The sequence below is a fragment of the Anomaloglossus baeobatrachus genome, chromosome 4 (genome assembly GCF_048569485.1).
Source record: "Anomaloglossus baeobatrachus isolate aAnoBae1 chromosome 4, aAnoBae1.hap1, whole genome shotgun sequence".
NCBI lineage: Eukaryota > Metazoa > Chordata > Amphibia > Anura > Aromobatidae > Anomaloglossus > Anomaloglossus baeobatrachus.
Genome location: NC_134356.1, coordinates 549101039 through 549124862, shown reverse-complemented (window position 1 = coordinate 549124862; position 23824 = coordinate 549101039). Strand labels below are relative to the sequence as shown.

The 23824-nt window shown below is 49.0% G+C and overlaps 1 long non-coding RNA gene across 2 annotated transcripts in view; it reads right to left on the bottom strand.

The window, feature by feature from the left end:
* The window catches only part of LOC142301805 (uncharacterized), a 657358-nt gene extending 637226 nt beyond the window's left edge, over nucleotides 1-20132 (bottom strand). For both annotated transcript variants that reach the window (XR_012752886.1, XR_012752887.1), the window contains exons 1-2: nucleotides 19956-20132; nucleotides 18735-18824 (exon numbers count right to left, since the gene is read on the bottom strand). This is a non-coding gene — a long non-coding RNA (uncharacterized LOC142301805). The remainder of the gene's footprint in view (nucleotides 1-18734; nucleotides 18825-19955) is intronic.
* Nucleotides 20133-23824: the final 3692 nt, after the last annotated feature.

Below are 23824 nucleotides of genomic sequence, written 5' to 3'. Positions count from 1 at the left end.
CCTCACAGACAGAACACGCTTTCGTGGAATCACATCTTTTCTCTGAGTGATTACGAAGGACAGCAGCGTATTTAAAAGCCGTCGTCTCTAGAATTCCAATCAGCAGCGCAGCCTGATATATGACTACTCTGTTCTCTGCAACAATAAAAGACCTCATTGTAAATAATTAATAATTTGTTCTGAGATGCAAATATTTTTTTGGGAAGCCCTGTGGCAACATGTTTCCTATAATTACGTTTTAGTGTGGATAGAAACTAATTGAAAGGATAGACGGGAGATAAAAAATACTCGTAGCCTCAGACATTTCATGCATAATGTATTGTGGATCCAGTGCTCCTCACAAAAAAGACGGGTAAAATAGAATGGGAAATGCAAGACTAGCAGACCTAAATATATAATTATAGTATAACACTGACAACGTGAAATTCAGAATAACTAGTGATGTAAAAAAGATGTCCGACTTTTCATCCTCCATTCATGCTATATTATTACAGCGTAATTCCCATCTACCTACTATTCCACATGGTATCCCGGCTATTAGTACATTGGCTACCATCCCCTCCATGATTGGTAGGTGTGTGAGTTGTTATTTCATCAGTATTGTTCACCTTTTCTGCCCCCACCGTTATCATGGGGGGCTGCTGCATCCTATAGTGCTTTGATATTGGGATGTAAGGCTGCTTTTTTCTCCTATTATGTCTGTAGAGGAAAGCTAGAAGCTGAAGATGGGAAAAAAATATGATTTTTATGTAAAGGCTATTATAGTCATAAGAAATCTGCTGTTTTTTATGCAAAATTGCACTATTTTTTCTATCAAGACACCTAAAAAAAAACCTGAAGACACCATTCTAAGTAAGTTATGACCTGGAAGAGCGAACCTGAGTGGCTATCAAGACTTCACCACAACCACAGGATGTGGAAGCAGACAAATCGCTGATAGGTAGTCTGCCAGAAGGCAGCACCGGGGGATCCCAATATTATGGCAGCTGGCGCCACAGGATGGAGACCAGTAGCTGGAGTAGAAGAGGCTGAAGCTAATGCGTACTGGTGCAGACTTATGCAGGACGCTTCCGGAAGCCACTGGAGTATGGTAGGTGGAGGCAGGGACTTGAGAACACAAGATGGATACAAACGGGTACATGGACAATATTAAGCAGGAACAAAGACAAGGTCAAGGGACAGTAAAAGGAGTGGATATAATACGGTGACCTGACCATAAACAAGGGCAGACTCGCTACGGGGACACATTGAACAATCATCTAACACTGGGGGAGAATGCATTTGTGGCGCCCCTGAGGCTTCAGTCGCCACAGGGTACTACACCTCATCAGGGGTGCAGTATTCATACACCACCACAATCCACCAAAACACATAGTTAGTTGCCCTCTCACCAGGACAGGGTTAGGGTAGGTCACCACAACGTATGGAACCTCCCTTCCACTAGTTCAGTATCCCGGTGGGTGGAGCTACACAAACGGGGAGTAAGGCGACACACACACACAGACATTCAGTCAGTGATGGTTAGTCAGCAACAAGGGAACAAGTGAGACATGGGAAGAACACAGTCACTGAGGGGAGAGCTGCGCCATAGCTCCCTCAGGACCAAGCGCACAGAACAGGGTGCGGAGCCCTGGGCTGGTGGGCCCGACAAGTCCCGCCAGCAGAATCTGCTGACTGGCACAGGATTTCAAGTCTTCTGGCCCACAAAAAAAACCCGGGGCACAGCAGCACATAGAACCAGGAGTTGTGACAAAAGAGCGGCACCAGTAACGGACTTGCGCTGCCTGCCATAAGGGACAGGAACGGAGCCCATCCAAGGACTCGGGACCCAGCGTAGCTTCACATCAGAGGGACTCACACAACACAGCACAAGTAGGAAGGACTCAGATACACACTGGCTCTGACCTCCGAACTATCCGGGATTGGCTGGAGCCCATGACAGCAGGCTCCAGCAGAGTAAAGAACTTTTGAAGAATTTCACTGAGTAAAGAACTTTAACTGCAACTGTCGTGGGCGGAGGAGGGGACGCTGCGCTCTCCCACTGCTCGGGTCCGGCCGCTGCTGCGGCTGCTGCTCGGTAGTGGCTCGAGCGGTGGGCCGGATCCCGGGGACTCGAGCGGCATTCCTCGCCTGTGAGTGAAAAGAGTGGGTATTGATTGTGGGGATTTGATATTGTCCGTGACACCACCCACGGTTGTGGTGAGATTGGTGACACCACCGCTGCTCTGGACGGGGATCCCGGGAGCGATGACAGGTAGCAGCTTTGATGTTAGTTCTCCCCTCCGTGGGTAGGGGGTTGGTTGTCCCGGGGCCCGGTGATGGGGTAGGGATGGATGGCAGGCGGGTTACGGGGCCTGGCGAGTTGCAGGGTCGAGGGGGCAGCGCTGTGCCGCACGGCACGGTGGTACTCACTCAGCCAATGATGTACACAGAGTCTCCGGTAAAACAAACGGCTGGATGGACGGGTCCCACAGACGGCTGCGGTGTTTCTCCTCCCGGCAGGATGATGGTGACTGCCTTTCCCTGCACCTGTGTAGTGTGTACGGTTCCAATGGGTTGCCACCGGTAACCCGCTCCCCAGCTTGGATGGTGCTGAAGGAGCCCCTTTTGCCTGCAGGCTCTGGCCCTGGGAACTGTAGCCTTGGCGGTGACTGTGTTTCCCTCTCTCGGTTGGACTGTTGCCTTCTGTCGGGACTTGGCTGCTGGGAAACCCAGGAGATTCCCTTCGCTAACGGATTTGACAAATTGCACAGCGACTCCTAGCCTTGTCGGGGTCCATAAGCCCCTGCCTGATGGTGCTGGCTTCTCTTTGCGTACCGGTCCGGTACCACCGGGCCACCGCCCGTCCACGGTCCTTACGGCTATCTCCAATAGGCCTCTCCTGCAGACGGTCACCACTGTCTGCCAACCTTGCTGATCCGTCCGGGCCACACACCCGGACCACTTCTGTCTGCTCCTCTACCACTTTCCTTCCTCTCACTTTCACTTCCAAAACTCAACTCTCTACTTTTCCCGCCTCCAGGACTGTGAACTCCTCAGTGGGTGGGACCAACCGCCTGGCCCACCCCCTGGTGTGGACATCAGCCCCTGGAGGAAGGCAACAAGGGTTTTTGTCTGACTTAGGTGTGCCTGACCGGGAGTGTGGGGTGTGTTGGTGTGTTGTTACCTGTGGCCCCTGGCTTGTTCAGGGCACCACACAACCTCTCTGTCGTCCAATCCTTCCCGCGCCCTGCGCTCCTCTAATAGTGGTGACTACTACTCCCAACCTCCCTGTGGGCCTGAGCTCTGCCTGTAGAGAGCTGTACCAACACAGCTGCACTACCATCTGCCCTCAGGGGAAACCTCTTGCAGCGGCGGCTCCTATTTTAGCCGCACACCACAGGTGGCGTTACAAATAATTATTATCCCCATCATCATCCCCATTTATTGACACCGCCGGGGTCACGAGAGTGGGCCTAGCTGTTGTGACTTCCCCATTGCTACACCAGCCCGGTGACGAGAAACCCCCAGACCCCGTTGGCGCATCAGATTATATACAAAGTAACTAATGATGGGGGCCGGGAGGCACTTCCAGGTTAGGTGATGATGGCTCTTTAAGAAAAGGGAGAGCAGCGCAGCCACACCTTAAGCGTGCCCCTGAGAGCCCTATCACACATGTGCAGGCCTTGGGAGCCAGCGACTGCAAACCAAGAAACATGGAGCAACAAGGGACAGCACATGGGGAGGTTCTGACAGGCAAACAGGAGGGATCTGATGGCCGCAGGGCCGGCCAGAGGCAGCAGGGACAGAGGAGCTGAGCCAAGAAGAACGTTGGCATTCCTGGGCTCGAAGTGTCAATGTTGTAACTGTAACCATCATTTTAATTTTTGGTTCCTAGTAGCGAATAGCGATGGGTGAATCTGCAGATGTTCAGGTATGGTAATTACAGCCGGACTTAAAGAAAAAGTCCGGTTCAGGACAAGACTTGACCCAAACTTGACCCAAGTCAAAAAACCCCAAACCCCATATAAGTCTAAGACGGGCTTTACATGCTGCGATATCGTTATCGATATCGCTAGAGTGCGTCCCTGCCCCCATCGTTTGTGTGACACAGGCATATCGCTGCCCGTCGCGCACAAAATCGCGCACCCCCATCACACGGACTTACCTGCATAGCGACGTCACTGTGACCGGCGTACCGCCTCCTTTGTAAGGGGGCGGTTCGTTCAGCGTCACAGCGACGTCACGAAGCGGCCGCCCAATCAAAGCGGAGGGGAGGAGATGAGCGGGACGTAACATCCCGCCCACCTCCTTCCTTTCTCATTGCTGGCGGGACGCAGGTAAGGTGAGGTTCCTCGTTCCTGCGGTGTCACACATAGCGATGTGTGCTGGCGCAGGAACGACGAACTATATCGCCCAAGCATCAGCAACAATAATTGGGAATAGGAGGGGATGTCACTGATGAGCGATTTTGAACGTTTTTGCGACTATTCAAAATCGCTGATAGGTGTCACGCACAACGAGATCGCTAAAGCGCTCTCCCACAATGCTCTCCTGCATGCATGCCCGCCAGCAATGTTCTGTCGTACACCCGCATGCAATGCTCTGTCGCACGCATGCCCAAAATGCTCTTCCGCATGCACATCCACAATGCTCTGCCGCACTTATGCCCGCAATGCTTTGCTGCAGGCCTGCATGCAATGCTCTGCCGCACACCCACCCGGAATGCTCTGCCGCATGCCGCATGCATGCCTGAAATGCTCCTGCCGCATGCACGCCCGCAATGTCCGTCCACACACATGCCCACAATGCTCTGCCGCATGGCCACCTTTAATGCTCTGCCACATGCACACCGGCAATGCTCTGTCACATGCGCGCCCGCAAAGCTATGCCGCAAACACGCAAGTATATACCACCCCACTGTATACCATGCTCTGCTGTATACTGCACTCCGCTGTATTGCGCCCTACACTGTATTCCATGCTCCACTGTATACCACACTCTGCTGTATTCCGTGCTACATTGTATTCTGTGCTCCGCTGTATTCCGTGCTCCGCTGTATTCCGTGCTTTGCTGTATTCCGCTGTATACTGCGATTCTCGGTATACTGTGCTCTGCTGAGCTGAGGAGCAGAGCCCCTTCTCTAGGCGGTGCCCGTTAAACGAGCAACCCCTGGGGCCAAGGGCCAATCCTCAGTAGTAGACACCAACGGCCCCCCTGATTGGCGAGACCGGTACGTCGGAGCTCGCCCCATCATCCCCCTGGCAGTGGACAGCGTCCCGCTCATGGCCCTCTTGGACACAGGATCACAGGTAACCACTATACCGTACACACTGTACCAGCAGTATTGGGGTACTGACAAACTTGCCCCCTCTGATAATAGCCTGACCCTGATTGCAGCCAATGGACTCCCGCTAACCCAGGTGGGCTATAAGCAAATGACCCTGACTGTGGGACCTGCGGCATTAAAGAATCAAGGGATGATTGTGGTAATGAATGAACCCAGTAATCACACCCCGAAAGTAATCTTGGGGACCAACGTAATGGAGCATTGTATGAGTGAGTTGCTGAATCTGTTGCAGCAGTTGGCCGCCACCACAGGAGGAGGCCGACAGAGGGCTGTGCAGCGTGAGATCCGGGCCCTGCTGTATCGGAAACAAGTGAGCTCGACTGGCGAAGAGATTGGTGGAGTGAGGGTGATGGATATGGCCCCCTTAGTAGTGCCACCCCGAAGTGAAATGATGATCTGGTGCAGGGCAGCAGTAGACCCCCGGGGGCGTGACTACCCGGCGATGGTGGAAACTACACCTTCTGAACACTGGCCCACGGTGATGGCGGCCAGAGGGGTGGTTGACGTTAAAAAGAGGAGAGTGACTGTAAGAGTGCTGAATTGTGGAGAGGAAGAAGTCAGGCTCCCCCGCTATGCTACCCTCGCCAAGTTTCTCACCATAGACCCTCACACCATTCACAAAGCTGTCCCTCCTACCTCAACATCCCCTGTCAGTAACCATACACCCTCTGCACAGTTAGAGGGGTGGTGCCAGTAACTACACGTAGGTACTGAAACCACACCTACGCATCACAAAGAGGAGGTATACAGGGTAGTGCAAGAGTATGAGCAGGTTTTCAGCAAGCACCCATTAGATTTCGGGAGGATTAAGGGGATTCAACACCATATCCCTACAGGCCTACACCCACCTATCAAAGAGAGGTACAGGCCCATTCCGCCAGCACACTATCAATGCGCTAAAGACATGTTGAGGAACATGAAGGAGGCAGGGGTCATTCGGGATAGTTGTAGTCCCTGGGTAGCCCCACTGGTGCTGGTCAAGAAGAAGGACGGCACCATGAGAATGTGTGTGGATTACCGGAAGATCAACCAGATCACGCATAAAGATGCCTACCCTCTCCCCCGTATCGAAGAGTCACTAGCTGCACTGAGAACTGCTAACTTCTTCTCTAACCTTGACCTTACTAGCGGGTACTGGCAGGTAGAGGTTGCGCCAGAGGACCGTGAGAAGACGGCATTCGCCACTCCCATGGGACTCTGCGAGTTCAACAGCATGCCGTTTGGGCTGTGCAATGCCCCTGGAACCTTCCAACGGCTCATGGAGTGCTGCCTCGGACATCTCAACTTTGAAATGGTCCTACTGTACCTGGACGATGTGATCGTGTACTCCCAGACGTACGAGGCTCATCTGGAACATTTGGCTGAAGTGTTCGCGTCCCTAGCCAAATATGGGATGAAATTGAAGCCCTCTAAGTGCCACCTACTGAAACCCAGGGTACAGTACCTCGGACACATGGTGAGCGCGGAAAGCGTCGCCCCAGATCCCGAGAAGATCACTGCCATTCAGGACTGGCCGAGACCGACCACGGTGAGAGAGGTGAGACAGTTCCTGGGCCTGGTGGGCTACTATCATCACTTCATTAAGGGGTATACGAAGATGGCCACCCCCATGCAAGACCTCCTCGTGGGACAGACCAAGGGTGGCAGGCCCTCTGTAACCCCGTTGGCATGGGAAGCAAAACACGAAGAGTCTTTCCGCCAGCTGAAGACGGCTTTGACAGGGGAAGAAATCCTGGCGTATCCCGACTATAATCTCCCATTCATCCTCTACACCGATGCCAGTAATGTAGGCTTGGGAGCCGTCCTGTCCCAGGTCCAGAACGGAAGGGAAAAAGTGATCGCCTATGCCAGCAGAAAACTCCGGCCCACGGAAAGGAACCCTGAGAATTACAGCTCCTTCAAGCTCGAGTTCCTAGCCCTGGTGTGGGCCATTACTGAGCGATTCCGCCATTACCTCGCAGCCGCTAAGTTCACCGCCTATACGGACAATAATCCGTTAACCCATCAAGACATGGCCAAACTAGGCGCATTGGAGCAGCGGTGGGTAGCCCGGCTGTCTAATTATGACTTCACGATCAAGTACCGAGCTGGCCGCAAGAACACCAACGCGGATGCGCTATCCCAGATGCCCCACCTATCGGATGAGGGACCGGAAGGCAATGATCTTGAAGAAATTGAGCTGCCCGCATTCCACCGGCCACCAGTCGAGAAGCTGCATGTCCAGCAGCAACAGGCGAGCTTGGACCCGCTGCCAAGTAAGGGATGGCAAGAAGCCCAAGACCAAGCGCCTGCCGTCCAAGTGGTCAAGACCATGATTGAACAAGGTTCCACTAGACTGGACCCCGCTGCTCCGCCTGAGGCCCAACGGCTGTGGAAAGAATGAGCCCGGCTGCATCTGGACTAGGGGACACTGTATCGGGAACTGATCAACCCGAAGACGCATGAGAAGGTTTGTCAGCTGGTGGTTCCCCAAGCTAGTGTGCCCACAGTTCTACGGGCTTACCATGATGGTGCCGGGCACTTTGGGTGGAAGAAGCTGGAGATGCTGTTGAGGGAGCGATTCTATTGGAGTTGGATGCGGGAGTCTGTGGAGGCCTGGTGCCGAGAGTGTGGTCCCTGTGCACTGAGAAGAAGGGACGAGGCCAGCCAGAAGGAGCCGAATCATTACTCATCAGCCGCTGGAGCTGGTTGCCCTCGACCACGTGAAGCTCACCCCTAGCCGAAGTGGGTATACCTACGCCCTGACCATTGTAGACCACTATTCAAGATTCATGATGGTTGTCCCAGTCAAGGACCTGACCGGCCGTACCATCGCTAGAGCATTCCAGGCCTATTTCTGCCGACCGCACGGGTACCCCCCGGAGAGGGTGCTTACCGACCAGGGCCCGACTTTTGAAGCGGAGGTGTTTCAAGAATTCTGCCAGTTGTACGGCTGCAAGAAAATTCGGACCACGCCTTACCATGCCCAGACCAATGGCATGTGTGAAAAGATGAACCATCTGGTCCTGGGTCTCCTCAAGACGTTACCGCTAGAAGAGCGGAACCTGTGGCCAGAAAATCTGCCTGACCTGGTCGATATGTACAATAACATCCCTTCCAGCTCTACCAAATGTACACCAGCGTATCTGATGAGAGCTCGGCCAGGCCGGTTGCCAGTAGACCTAGAAATGGGTTTGGAAGCTCCAGAAGCCCTCCCTTCGACTGCTGGATGGGACACTCGGCGGAGAGCGCAGTACCAACAGGTCCAGGAGTACGTGGAAAGGAACCTGTGTCGGAGCCGGGAACAGCAGGAACAGTATTTCAACAAGCGGCTCCAGCTGGCCCCTTTAAACCTGGAGATGTAGTGCTGAAACGAAAAAGAAGAACCCATAAGCTCGATGACCAGTGGGAAAAGACCCCGTATGTCATACAACCCACTGAATGGGAGAATGAGAAGGCCTACCAGATTAGCATGGAATTTAGTAGGAGCGCACAAACATTCTGGAATGAATAAGGGATGATAGCAAGAAGGGTGCTACCTGGTGCGGTAGAATGAATGGACACGACAAGGGAAAGAAAGCAACCGCACATGTATCAGATTCACACCAGAGTATAGGATAAAAAATGCCTTTATTGTATACCAATCTTAAAAACATTTAAAAAAAGGTGCAAAACATACAAGCCACCAGAGATGGGGGCAAGAGTGCCTTGGGCAAAAAAGTCACAACAGCATGACAATGATAATCACATGCATGAGTAAAGCAATCACAAAAATGCTGTAAAAGAAAGTGCCAATATATAATGCTGAATGCCCAACAGTGTTGGATCTAGACAACCAGGGGTAATAGAAGTGACATGAATCAGACAATTGTATGCAATATTCTGAGAGAGGGATAATAAATGTAATAGTACAGAGGGAAGGTCACAAATGCATGAGTTGCGCAAATGATGAATAACAATGATACAATAATCCAGAGTATGAATCATAAATACGCAAAAAAGGTAAATCTGAGTGCGAGGTCTCAGAATAGAAATACCATACCAAATGACCTAAATGCACTCCCTAAACCTGTATGGGAGAGTGCAGTACATATAACCCATGTAGATGCCAAGGGGTTAGTACTGACAAGAATCTGCACAAAAATCTGGTTAAAGAATACAATACCCCAAATGATCAATGATGGCTATGCAAGATAGGCACTGAAATGGCACAGGGAAATGCCCAGGGCAGGCAGGCCGACGCGTGTCGCCACCTAAGCGGCTTCCTCAGGGCAAGTGCAGAGGTATACAGAAAGCCGGCATATTAAATACACATGATCATTTAGGGGAAGTGGACAAACCTGTGAGGTCCGGAGCTCAGAAAATGTGTGGCTGAACGGCGCCATATTGGCGCATGCGCAGTGAAGCACTACGGTGGGACAGAGCGGACAATGATGTTAAAGCAGCAGGACGCTATAACAGGAAGCTGGCATCCATAGCAACGATAGCAAAACATAATAGCACCGGCACAGAAGAGAGAACCAAGCAATATATCGCGATCACATATAGGAGAAGGTGGTACATATAGAGAAAGTAGTGAGATATATCGGATACCAGTATAAAATAAATAAACAACCATGAGTAGATGCGTTTTAAATGGTGTATTATAGATACATCTAAATCTCTATGGCGAAATGAACAAAAAACTGGTTTTGTGTATAAATCCCAATAGCAGCACAAAATATATATATGGCAATATGTGTATATAGAACAGAGAACATGCATCCGCATGCACGTGTGCACCCGTGCACGCAAATGCATGTATGATCTGATCATAGGGACCAAGTGCACTCCAAGCGGCCAACAAACAAATGTATGTAATAGATGAAGGCATGGCCCCTGACAATACATGGCCAGGACAAGGCCATGATAACATCATGCAAACATTCCTAAAATGATTAGCAGGCCGGGGATGTGGTGGAGGAGGGAAGGAAGGGAGGGGGGGGGAAAGGGGGGAAGGAAAAGGAGCCAAATGGAACCTGTGTCGGAGCCGGGAACAGCAGGAACAGTATTTCAACAAGCGGCTCCAGCTGGCCCCTTTAAACCTGGAGATGTAGTGCTGAAACGAAAAAGAAGAACCCATAAGCTCGATGACCAGTGGGAAAAGACCCCGTATGTCATACAACCCACTGAATGGGAGAATGAGAAGGCCTACCAGATTAGTCGTGACCAGGGGAAGACTTCGGCCACGGTGTCCAGGGACCACCTGAAGAGGTGCCCATCGCCGTTGAAGGTAGCAGCTGAAGTTCCAACCCCCAGACCAACCGGGGAGAAGGAGAAAGAGGTGATCCACACAGTAATGGGTGATTTCCCAGAGGATTGGCCTACACAGAACGGCGCGGTGCTTATTCCGGTGATAATGTTCCCACAACCCGTGGAGGAAAAGGAGACGGAAGTACCCGCCAATGAACCAGTGCCCAGGGCTGCTCATGTACCCAGTCCCCCTGAGTCTCCGCTGGCCCCACACAGTAGACGGGAAGAGGAGCTGACTGTCTCCGCTGTCCCCTTGCCCTCCACTGATAGCATTGGGCCCAGAAGGTCCACACGCCCCAACCTAGGCCAACCCCCGCTTAGGTACAGGGAAACTACCATTTAGGGGAGTCATATGTTAAGTGTGTAAATACTGTATGTGATTGAATGACTTTAATGAAACGTGAACCTTCATCTGATTGTCCATGTGATTATTCCGGCCGTTGCCGGCAAGTTGTCCCCGTTACCGGCAAGTTCTGGCAGGCCACCCACGAACTTGTGGGCTTGTAAATAAGTTGAGGGGTGATTTCTGTCGGAGCCACCTCCGGAGAGGCAGATTGGAGGAAGGGCCCGCAGCAGAGAACATATAGGAGAAGGTGGTACATATAGAGAAAGTAGTGAGATATATCGGATACCAGTATAAAATAAATAAACAACCATGAGTAGATGCGTTTTAAATGGTGTATTATAGATACATCTAAATCTCTATGGCAAAATGAACAAAAAACTGGTTTTGTGTATAAATCCCAATAGCAGCACAAAATATATATATGGCAATATGTGTATATAGAACAGAGAACATGCATCCGCATGCACGTGTGCACCCGTGCACGCAAATGCATGTATGATCTGATCATAGGGACCAAGTGCACTCCAAGCGGCCAACAAACAAATGTATGTAATAGATGAAGGCATGGCCCCTGACAATACATGGCCAGGACAAGGCCATGATAACATCATGCAAACATTCCTAAAATGATTAGCAGGCCGGGGATGTGGTGGAGGAGGGAAGGAAGGGAGGGGGGTGGGAAGGGAAGGGGGGGGAAGGGGGGGAGGAAAAGGAGCCAAATGGTGGGATGGAAATAATGATAAACCTGACACATGGAACCCTGACAACAGATGGACCTGCAAAAAGGTGTATATTGACTGGTCAAGCACCGTGCCAAAATGTTCAGCATTATATAATGGCACGGGGTCACACTGGAGCAGAGCCCAATGTGTACAATCATTAAGCAAGTATTCAGAGAGAGATGATAAGGCTGCCCAATAAGCCTCTATTGTTGGGGCGCATAGGTAGAAAGAGTCCAAATAAGGAGGATCCGTCAAGATGAGCACAAGAGAAGGGGGCCAGTCAGCCAACATTGTTCTCAAATTCGTGAGTATGTCCTCCAAAGCCAAAAGTGTGAAACAGATGAGATGGTGCCGTCATGTAATACCAGGATCGCACGAAAGCTGCAAAAAAGGAATAAATGAACACAAGGTTAGCCCAAGAACCCGGTGAATAAAAGTTCCTCATTGAGCCCCGTGGGTGTTACCGAGTGTAAATTGTAAATCCAACGGGACTCATTTTGAAGAAGCCATCTGGAGCAAGAGCCACCTCTAGCATTACCAAAATATTTCTGTAGACCAATGACTCTGGCCCCACGTGGATTGCCGTGATGATTGGCCAGAAAGTGTGAAGCCACGGAGGTAAGAGATTTACCTTTTCGTACATCAGATGCTGCCAAATTGATTGTTGAGAAATGCTTCTGAATACGTTTTCGGAGCTCCTGTGTAGTTTGTCCTACATAAATCTTCTCGCAGTGACAAATGATGCAATAAATTACATTCCTGGATTTACAATTGATGTAGGCCCTAAGATGGTGACTAGTAGCATCCTGTGGATTTTGGAATGTATCGCGTGTTGCGTGCATGAACTCACATATGCTACATTCCCCACAGGGAAAGGAACCCCTTAAGGTGATGCCCCGCTGCAACCTAGTGGAGGGTCTGGTAAAATGACTACGAGTCAAGACATCTCTCAAATTAGGTGCTCGGCGAGCTGTCAGAAGAGGATGTGGAGCCACCACCATGGACGTCTGTGTGTCGGAGGTGAGAATGGGCCAATGTTTCTGTAAGATTCCTCTTACCTTGTGCCAGCTACTGTTATAAGTAGTGATAAATCTGGTAAACTTCTCCTGCGTCTTGGTTTTGGGCCAGATCAGGGATGTCTGGGTCTCCATTTTCGCTCTTTGATGTGCCCGTGCAATGGTCTTGCGTGGATAGCCGCGGTCCATGAACCTGCGAGTAAGCCCATAAGCTTGCTGATTAAAATCCTCTATCTCACTACAGTTGCGTCTGACACGTAGGAATTGTCCCGTGGGAATACCTGTCTTGATGTGATGTGGGTGGAAGCTCGAATAATGGAGGAGACTGTTGGTTGCTGTTGTCTTCCTATATAAGCTTGTAGACAAACCTTGATCTTTAATGGATATAATCAGGTCCAGAAAGGTAACCGCTACCGACGAAATGGTGTGGGAGAGAAAGATGTTCAAATTGTTATTATTCAGATCCGTGATGAATGATAGACATTCTTCCTCCGAACCCTCCCACACAAAAAGAACATCATCAATTTAGCGGTACCAATGTGATACCCGCTCTTGGAAGACTTGAGATGGAAATACGACAGTCGCCTCCCACCACCCTAATGCAAAGGCATTTGATACTGTACCACATAATAGCCTTATACTAAAGCTCCAGAAGCAAGGACTAGGGGACACAATATGCAACTGGGTAAGGAATTGGCTAAAAGATAGGAAACAAAGAGTAGTCATAAATGGTACATTCTCTAAATGGGCTATAGTCAGCAGTGGGGTGCCGCAGGGATCTGTGCTTGGACCGATTCTTTTTAATCTCTTTATTAATGACCTTGTGGATGGGATTGATAGTACAGTGTCAGTCTTTGCCGATGACACCAAACTATGTAGGATATTAAAAACTGACCTGGATAGTACAATATTACAAAAAGATCTGGATAAGATGTCAGAATGGGCAGATACTTGGCAAATGAGATTTAATGTTGATAAATGTAAAGTAATGCACCTAGGACGGAGTAATCCTATAGCTGCGTATACATTAAATGGAAGTAAACTCGGGACTACAGAACAGGAGAAGGACTTGGGTATTCTCATTACAAATAAGCTGAGCAGCAGCACTCAATGTCAAGCAGCAGCTGCTAAAGCAAACAAGATTTTAGGGTGTATAAAAAGAGAGATTAGATCCCGTGATCCCAACGTATTGTTACCCCTCTATAAATCACTTGTAAGGCTACATCTGGAATACGGGATCCAGTTTTGGGCTCCACATTTTAAAAAGGACATTCAGAAGTTAGAGTCAGTTCAAAGGCGGGCAACTAGACTATTACAAGGAATGGAAGGCCTCCCATATGATGACAGGTTGAAAAAGTTAGATATGTTTAGCTTAGAAAAAAGACATCTCAGAGGAGATCTCATTTATATGTATAAATACATGTGTGGTCAATATAAAGGACTGGCACATGACTTTTTTCTTCCAAAGACAGTACTAAGGACAGGGGGCACTCACTGCGAGTGGAAGAAAAGCGATTCCAACAGCTAAATAGGAAAGGGTTCTTTACAGTTAGAGCAGTCAGACTGTGGGATACCCTACCACAAGAGGTAGTAATGGCAGATACTATAACAGCTTTTAAAAAAGGGCTGGATGATTTCCTCAGTACACAAAACATTGTTGGTTATAAATGACTTAGTGACTAAATGTAGAACTGGTGGAGGAAGGTTGAACTAGATGGACCTAGGTCTTTTTTCAACCTAAGTAACTATGTAACTATGTAACAAGTTAGGGAAAGAAGGTGCGCACCGCGCACCCATGGCGACTCCAGATACCTGTTTGTAGAAGGTCCGATCAAACAAAAAATAATTATGTTTGAGGATGAAATCTAAAAGATCGGCCAAGAAGGAGTCGTGCATCCGATCAGAGCCACATTGTTGGTCCAAGAAATACAGAACTGCCCTCATACCCTCACTGTGCTGGATGTTAGGCTAGTTTCACACTACGTCTTTTTAACATCCGTTGAAAACGTTTTTTTAGCGGAAGTACGGATCCTGCTTTTACAGCAAATAACGTATGCAAACGCATATGTTATTTTGCAGGATCCTGCACTGGATGTTTAGGGGCGGGCATTGGAGTCATGTGATCGGGAGTGAGGGAAACTAGACTGGGAGCCGGCTTCTGACAGCTGCAGACGCTGGTAACCAAGGTAAACATCGGCCTTGGATACCCGATATTTATCTTGGTTACGAGTGTCTGCAGCTGCTAGGAGCAGGGCTGCCTGCACGCGTAACCAACGTAAACATCGGGTAACTAAGAGAAGTGGTTACGCGATATTTACCTTGGTTACGAGTGTCCGCAGCTCTCAGGTGGGGGAGAGGGAGGGAGGGAGGAAGGGGGAAAGACAGATAGAGAGAGAGAGGGTGAGGGAGGGAGGAGGAGAGAGAGACAGATCACGCGAGACTGGTTCTGGGCATGCTCAGTACTTTCTGGGCATGCTCAGTACAAAAGCAGGATCCTGTCTATCAGCACGCCAGCGTTCACCTGCGTTCGCGTGCGTTATAGTGCGGATCCGGTGACTTGCAGTATTTTGACGCAGCTCAAAAACGCTACAAGTAGCGTTTTTGAAACATGTTAAAAAACTGCAAGTCACCGGATCCGCACTATAACGCACGCAAACGCAGGTGAATGCAGGTGGACGCGAGTCCATTGCAAATGCATTGAAATGAAAACGCATTTGCACTGGATCCGTACTTCCGCTAAAATAACGTTTTCAACGGATGTTAAAAAGACGTAGTGTGAAACCAGCCTTAGTGTAGAGAGATTCTACATCACAAGTAACTAAGAGGGCATGGGGTTTCAAAGTAACATCCCTGCATGCACGCACACAGTGGGATGTGTCCTGTATAAACAAGGGTAGACTGGAGACCAAGGGCTGGAGGAAAAAATCTACATATGTACCAACTTTCTCACACAAACTACCAATGCTCGCCACAATGGGGCGGCCAGGAGGTTTCTCAATGGATTTGTGCACTTTGGGTAGCATGTAAAAAGTTGGAACTACTGGATCAGAGACCCACATGAATTCCTTTTCCTTTTCGGTGTGCTCAGCAGACCGCACTGAGATCCAAACAAGGGTCCTATGCCTGCTTATTACATTGATCACAGCATGAACTAGTCTGGCCTGAGTAAGGGACCGGAGTAGTGCATGTCAACAATGGGCAGCTCCTGCACCTGTCCAACATGTAGATAAACACATGGAGTCAGTCATGTTTGCAACTTGTGTAAGTAACTGTCTGAATTTAAGTATATGACTAGCAAACTTGTTCAAAAAAGGTTGCCAATCCCAAATTCAGCACAAGCCTTGCCTATTCGGATTCATGTTTGGAGGCCTGAGCACTTTTCTCAAAAATCAGCAATGTTCAGCTTTGTTCGGTAACTGTTCGTGGTTACACTAATACTTTTCTTATATGTTATTATGACTTTGGCTAGAATAGTGGAGCTGTATGATGAGCACGGAGTTGGTGGGGGGTGGTGTTTGATGAGGAGATTACTTACCAGTCTCCGCACGCACGCGCACCTGTCACGCTACGTTCGGGTCAGCTAATTACATCTTATGCATATTTACTGCTTCACCTGCCCACCATTTGTGACAGTGTCCGTGATTGGCTGCAGTCAGACTGCTGGTGGGCCAGCGTTTCTGATTCGTTACTCTTACAAGACCACATTTGTTTTTACAAGAGATGTGGATTTGGAGCTGGAATTTATACACCAAATTCCTGCACCAAATCTGCATCTTCTTGCAAAAGAACGCATCAAATTGAGATACGATTTTGATGCGGTATTGATTGTTTTTACCAGGAGATGCAGATTTGGTGCAGGAATTTGGTGTAAAAATTCCAGCACCAAATCTGCATCTCCTGGCAGAAAACTGCACCAAAACAGCGATTTTTACACACGTTTCGGTGTGGTTTTCTGCCTGGAGATATAAAGTTTGTGCAGAAACTTGGTACAGACATTTCTGCACCAAATCTGCATCTCCTGGCCGAAAAACCACACCTAAACTGCACTTTTTTGTAAGGAGATGAAGATTTACTGCTGAAATTTATGCACCAAATTACTGCACCAAATCTCCATCTTCTGTCAAATTCAATCAGTTCACCTGAGGTCAGTTTACCTGCGGTCACAGGTGGTGTACCGTGGGAACCTCCAGCTGTGACCGCAGATAAACTTAGTGACATCACCGCTCACAGCTGCTGCTCAGTCAGTGTCTGCTTGAAGCTGCAGATGGCAGTTATGTTCTGTATTGTGCATGCGCATTGTTACTTCAGTGTGTAGCAGAGTCGGGATCGTTGTGGGACCTCATGTAGATTACATCAGACCTGTGTGTTCAAAAATTGAAGAATGGGAGTGTTTTGTTTTATTTTATTTCAAACAAAGGATTTTTCCAGTGTTTGTGTTTTATTTGTTTTACTTACATGGTTAGTAATGGGGGGTCTCATAGACCCCTTCATATCACTAATCTAGGGCTTGATGGCAGCTGTCATTTCATGTCAAATCACACCTGTCATTAACCCCTTATGTTACCTCTATTGACTCAACGACAATTCTGGGCAGCTATAGGCTGCTATTTTTAGGCTTTATCATGGCTGGGTATCAAAACAGGGGGGGCCCCATGCTATTTTTTAAAATTATTTATTTAAATAATTTAAAAAAGCCACATCGTGTCCCTTGTATTTTGATACACAGCCAAATAATGTGCATGGCTTAGGGCTGCAGCCTGTAGCCGTCTGCTTTATCTGTGCGGGGTATCACAATATGGGGGGACCCTATGCTATTTTTTAACTTATTTAGTTTTACACCATGATAAGGATGCAGACAGCGAGTGTGATTCCAAACAATCACAGATGCTGACACACAGGGTGGGGGTGCAGACTGACTGCAACCAATCACAAATGCCTGGACTGCTGGTGGGCGAGGGAAGCAGTGAATATATGAGCTTTATTGAGCGGACCTAGAAGTAGTGTTACAGCAGTAGGGAAGGTCGGTAAGTATAACTGTCATGCATTATTCCTTTATTCTGTCTTATGCAGTCCCCGTAGCCTTTACTAACACATACGTTTTGCCTCCCATTATACTTTTCCTCTGATTTTACCACTCCTGGTTGTGGCTACAAGTCCTGAGGTAAAATACTGACCAAATACTAAATGGCCCTATGGCCTTAGAAAAAGCTATTACTTAGCATATTTGCAGTGTAATAGTCACAGGACATGGAGGGGTTAAACATTCAAGTATTTAATCTCTACTGGAAATAATCTTCCCTTTATTGATAGAGAGAAAAAGTGACCACCATACACAACACAATCCACTATAGCAAGACCAATAATACCACATACAAGGGAGAAATACTGCCACACCATGACCAGACAACATATTACCACCACATAGTTACCGAATACAGGCACAGATAAGGGAGAAATACCGCCACACCGTGACCATACAACATATTATCACTACATAGTAACCGAATACAACCACATACAAGAGAGAAATACCGCCACACCATAATCAGAGGACATAATCAGAGCACATAATGACCGAATATTACCACACACAAGGGAGAAATATCTCAACACTATGACCAGACCACAAAAATGACCAAATAATATCACATACAACAGAGAAATACCATCACACTGTGTCCAGACCACATAGCACCACCACAAAGTGTCCACATAATACTAAAATAATGATCATGAATAAAAAAAACACAATACTAATAACACTAATCAGTGCCATTATACAGAGAAGCTCTGTATATAGTGTCAGTGTACAGTTTATACAGTGATCACCCGTGACTTTATAGACAGAAGACCTGTATATAGTGCACAGGTAATACAGTGATCACTAGGTACATTAATTAGTGACATTATACACAGGAGCTCTGTATATAGTGTATAGTGTGTGTGTACATCTAATACACTGACTTACCAGTGACACTATACACTGGGGCTCTGTTTATAGTAGTGTGTGTGTGTGTGTGTGTGTGTTTACATGTAATACACTGACTTACCAGTGACGTATCTAACTGAAGTTATTCATCTTCTCTTTTCCTCTTCATCTGGTGCTGACCGCCATCACTTTTTCCTGCCACAATGCAACTCTGCAGAAAATAACACACAGTCACCTATAGCTGATCACTCCCAGAGTACATGCCACACGTTTTCACCAATTTCTACACCACATCAGACTTTTGTTCTCCCATGGAAGACAGTATCCTTAAAATTAACTTATATTATAGCAGCAATGATGTCCCCTACTTTGCCCGTACAGTAATTATTTTTACTATTTGCCACCATAAACCAATAATGTATGTTCCTCGTTCTGGCCCCATATATTAATAATATCTCCCATCCTAGCCCCCATTTTTTAATAATATCTCCCATCCTGGCCGCCTTTATTTAATAAAGTCTTCCATCCTGCGCCCCTATGTTCCCTCAAATGATAGTTCATTTCTAAGGTAGGGACAGAGAAGCTGGCAGTGACTGGACGTGGGGCTCCCGTGATGTCACAATGTAATGTGAGCCACGAATCGTGATTACTGACAGCGCTAAAACTGCGCCAGCTCCAGAGGTGAATACAGGGTCTTTTATTTTATCTGGGGGAAACAAGAGGAATCAGAAGGGGTTGTTAATTGCTTTCTGCACAAAATATCCACTCTCCAAAATAGCCCCACAAAGAGCGCCTTTCTATAATGTCCCCCCAAAACTTACCCTTTCTATAATATCTCCCCCATACTACGTCTCTGAGTAAAGTCCCCCCTGATCCTCATTATACGATTTATACTATGCCGCCTTTCACAATCTCCTTCCTAATTGCCTCATTATGTCCCTTATTGCCCCATAATGGCCACCTATGCCGTACAATGTCTCAATTTGCTTCATAATGTCCCTCATTGCCCCATATTATCCCCCATTGCCCCATAATCTCCCCCACTTCCCTATCCTTTCCCTTTTGCCTTATCCTGTCCCCATTGCTCTATCCTGTCCCCCATTCCCCCACTGCCCTATCATGTCACCCATTGCCCTCTCATACCCCACATTGTCCTATCTTGTCCCACATTGCCCAATACTGTACTACATTGAGAATAATGTCCCCCATTGCCCTATCATGTCCCTCATTGCCTGATAATTGTCACTTGCAAAGTAACACCGTTCCTCCCCCCCACCACCACCATGGCCCCTGCATCCAATTTGATTCTCCATGTCATGTTCGGCTCCTCTGGAGCACTTACCTGGTGCCTGCACATCCTCTTCTTCCATGCGACCCTGGTAATGATTGCATGAGCGCCTCTGCCTCAGACCAGGTGCCGCACTGTTCAAATGTATGTGCGCCTGAAAGATGCACTTACATTTGTATATGAAAGGCGAAGTCTGCAAGTCCTGTGCGCACCTCATATTGTGCAGGCCTGAGGACTCCCACAGTGCAAGGACTTTTGGTGAGTCACATGACTGTGATGTCACCACAAGTCATTCTGCAAGCATGGAAACTACAGAGATCGTACAGAATTTGTACGATCACTGCAGTTTATGATGCTGTGCTGGGGGCCCCTCATAGCGTGGGGACCCAGTCTGCCCGTTCTAATGCTGGCCGTGAGAAACACTCCTGCCCAGCCCGAAGTAACTAGTCCACGGTACCCTGCACAATGTAAAGCATGGGGGCCCACTGGGGAACGGGAGCCCACTGGGGGCACGGGGCCCACCGGGGGATTACCGACCCTGCACGCATACTATACATTTAAACACACTCATACATATACACACTCAGATTTATATATGCTCATACAGACACACTTATTTACACACTCATGCACATACAATACATTCACAGACATACAGTATGTATACATACACACTCTATAATGTAAATATTGAGCCTGTAGTCGTCTTACTTGGCAGATCCTATATGTAGCTTACTCTCCCAGTGCAACAGATAGAGCAGCTGACAAAGAGCAGCAGAAATATCTATGAATGAGGACACAGCACAGTCAGGAATGATAATGTGACGCCCTGGACTAGTCAGGTCGTCCCAGGTAGTCACACACACACCACCCCCCTCCCCGAGTAGGTGACAGCAGCCAACCAAGAAACCCTTGTCACCACCCTCCAGGTTTGATGTCCACACCAGGGGTGGGGTGGGGGAGCCAGGCAGTTGGCTCCGCCCACCGAGGAGTTCACAGGCCTGGAGGCGGGAAAGACACAAGTTCTAGTGCAGTCTAGAGAGTAGCCTTGACAGTGAAGGAGGGAGGACGAGTTCAAGGGCAGACCTGTGACCAAGCCTGCCAACAGTCTACTCAGGTGGCTGGGTCGGAGCCCAGTCACCTTTGGCAAGGAGGCAGACGATGGTGGCTACCTGCAGGAGCTGGGATTACAGCCGGTGGTATCGTAGGGACCGGGGTTGGGTGGTGGCCCGCCAGTACTGAACCGGGGAACCGATTGGAAACTGGAGCACCAGGAGGGGTACTCAGACCCAGTACAGAGCCCCGAACTGACAGGGCCGAGTCAAATCAACTGATTGAGGACTGGACTTTAGGACCTATCCCACACAAGACCCGTTAGAAGACAACAGCCCAACCATACAGGGTAAAGCCACCACCAAGGCATAGAGACCCAAAGTGCCAGAGTCTGCGGGCAAACAGGGCTCTTCCGACAACCAGCAAGCCGGGGAGCAGACTACCGTTGCTTAGGCATAGGAGTCAACCGTTCATATAAAAGGTGCAGGAGAAAGGCGGAAACCACCAATCCGTTCAGGGAGAAGCTGCAGCCGGCTGCAGGCCCCGTTCATCATCCCATTTGGTTTACCGGAGACTCCAGTGTATTGTGTCATAGTGAGTACACCAGTGCCTTCGGGCCGTGCACCGTGCCGCACCGCTTCAGCATACGCCCGCACCCGCTCCCATGCCTCAGCACCTCCCTTGGGCCCCCGGGACCATCACTCCCCTACCCATGGAGGGATCAACACCAAGCTGCACAACACTGTCCCCGAAAGGCCTAGTTAACGGCAGCGGTGGTGTCCATCTATTCACCATAACCTATGGGTGGCGTCACGAACTTACATCCCAAACCAAACCACAGTGGCCCCGGCAGTGGAACTTCCCCGTCAAGTCCCTGCGTGTAGCGCCAACCCCCTTGCAGAGCGACGTGACCCCCGGGTCTGTGAAAGGCTCGAGCCACCACCCGCCGTACGAGCACGGATCCGAGCGGCTCGGCGGTCACAGCCGAGCCTGCAGGGCAGTACAATAACAGCTTCCTGATCCTTCTTGGTGTCCATGCCGTGAGCCCGGGTCCCCACCTTCTACTTTCTGCCATGAAGATGGTGAGGAAGGTTCCCAGAGTATGAAGAGGACAGTGGAGGATGCACACAATGTCATAGTGGGCATTCTTCACTGTTCTGTCTCTTGAGTAAACACTCCACAGGGAATTCCATGCACCTTACAGTGAGTATTCGCAGACAATGCATAGCAAGTTTTTGTCAGGCAAGATTGCATCAGAGTACCCCTTCCCTTATGGGGGGCAACAGCAAGGGTGGAGCGGGGGTCGCAGGAGTAGGGCAATACTGGCTGCTGTGTGCCTTGCCGTGCTGGCTGCTGTGTGGCCGGCTGTGCTGGCTGCTGTGTGGCAGGAGGCGTTGCCTTTTATATGGCTGGCTGCTGTGTGGCTTGCTGCTGTGTGGCCGGCCGTGCTGGCTGCTGTGCGGCTGGCTGCTGTGTGGCCGGCTATGCTGGCGGCTGTGTGGCTGGCTGCTGTGTGGCTGGCTGCGCTGGCTGCTGTGTGGTTGGCTGTGGCGGTGGTCGTGCTGGATGTGTGGAGCAGGGCAGTGCAGGGGTGAGATGCTCTGCTGGCGGTAAGATCTTCAAATAATGCCGCCGTAATCGACCTCTGTGCAGATTGAACTCTCAGCTCAATGACAATTCGAGAGCTCCATCTGCACAGGCGACGACTCCTGGTGAAATTATTTGAAGATTACACCGCCGACAAAGCATCTCACCCCCGCACTGCCTTGCTCCAGCAGAGCCATGCACTGCCGACAGAACATCTCACTCATTGCAGCCAGCACAGTCCTGCACGAATGACAGAGCATCTTAACCGCCGCAGCCAGCACAGCCCCACTCCGCTGACAGAGCATCTCACCCGCCGCACTGCCTCCCCGCACCACTGACAGAGCATCTCACCCGCCGCAGCCAGCACAGTCCTGCCCCGCTGACAGAGCATCTTACCCGCTGCCCTTCCCTGCTCCACACTGCAGTCAGCACAGCGCCCATTCTTTACCTCCCGGTAAGCTACATTCGGATTTTAAGACACACCCCTCATTTTCCTCCCAAATTTATGGGAGGAAATGTGTGTCTTATAATCCGAAAAATACAGTACTACTACAGTCAGGATTACTTATGCAAGACCCTACATACCAAGAACTTACCAATTATTTCATTAACATGACTAACACTCTTACATCTTCCTACCTTCTATACATCATTGCTTTATTTCATACAACATTACATAACAACAATATGGTCAACATCTCTGTTGGAAGAAGCTTGACCACCCCCTTACAAGTAGCCATGTGCAACTTCCAGTGACCAGTATGAGAGAGTGTGTGAGCTAGAACACCAAATTTACCACACCTGCTCCCCATTCACACCTGAGACATTGTAACACTAATGGGTCACATGACACCGGGGAGAGAAAATTGCTAATTCGGCACAATTTGGCCAATTTCACTTAGGATGTACTCACTTTTGTTCCCAGCCATTTTTACATTAATGGCTGTGTACGGTGAGTTATTTAGAGATCAACCAATTTTACACTGGTATACAGATTGGACAGTGACTACTCTACATTCTGTGTTGTCCCATGAAAATATATAATAAAATATTTACAAAATCTGAGGGGTGTACTCCCTTTTTGTGTTATACTCTATAACATATTTCTCATGGAAGATACTAACAAACTGTAACATTACAGCATGTATGTGTCTACTCATGGAGAGTCCAACAATGTTATACAGTGTGTCCACCACCATTAACTTGAGAACGGCGGCAGCTATAGGCATAGAAGTGGTGTCTAGGTATAGTAAAGTAGAAAAACCACATAGAACTATATCAAA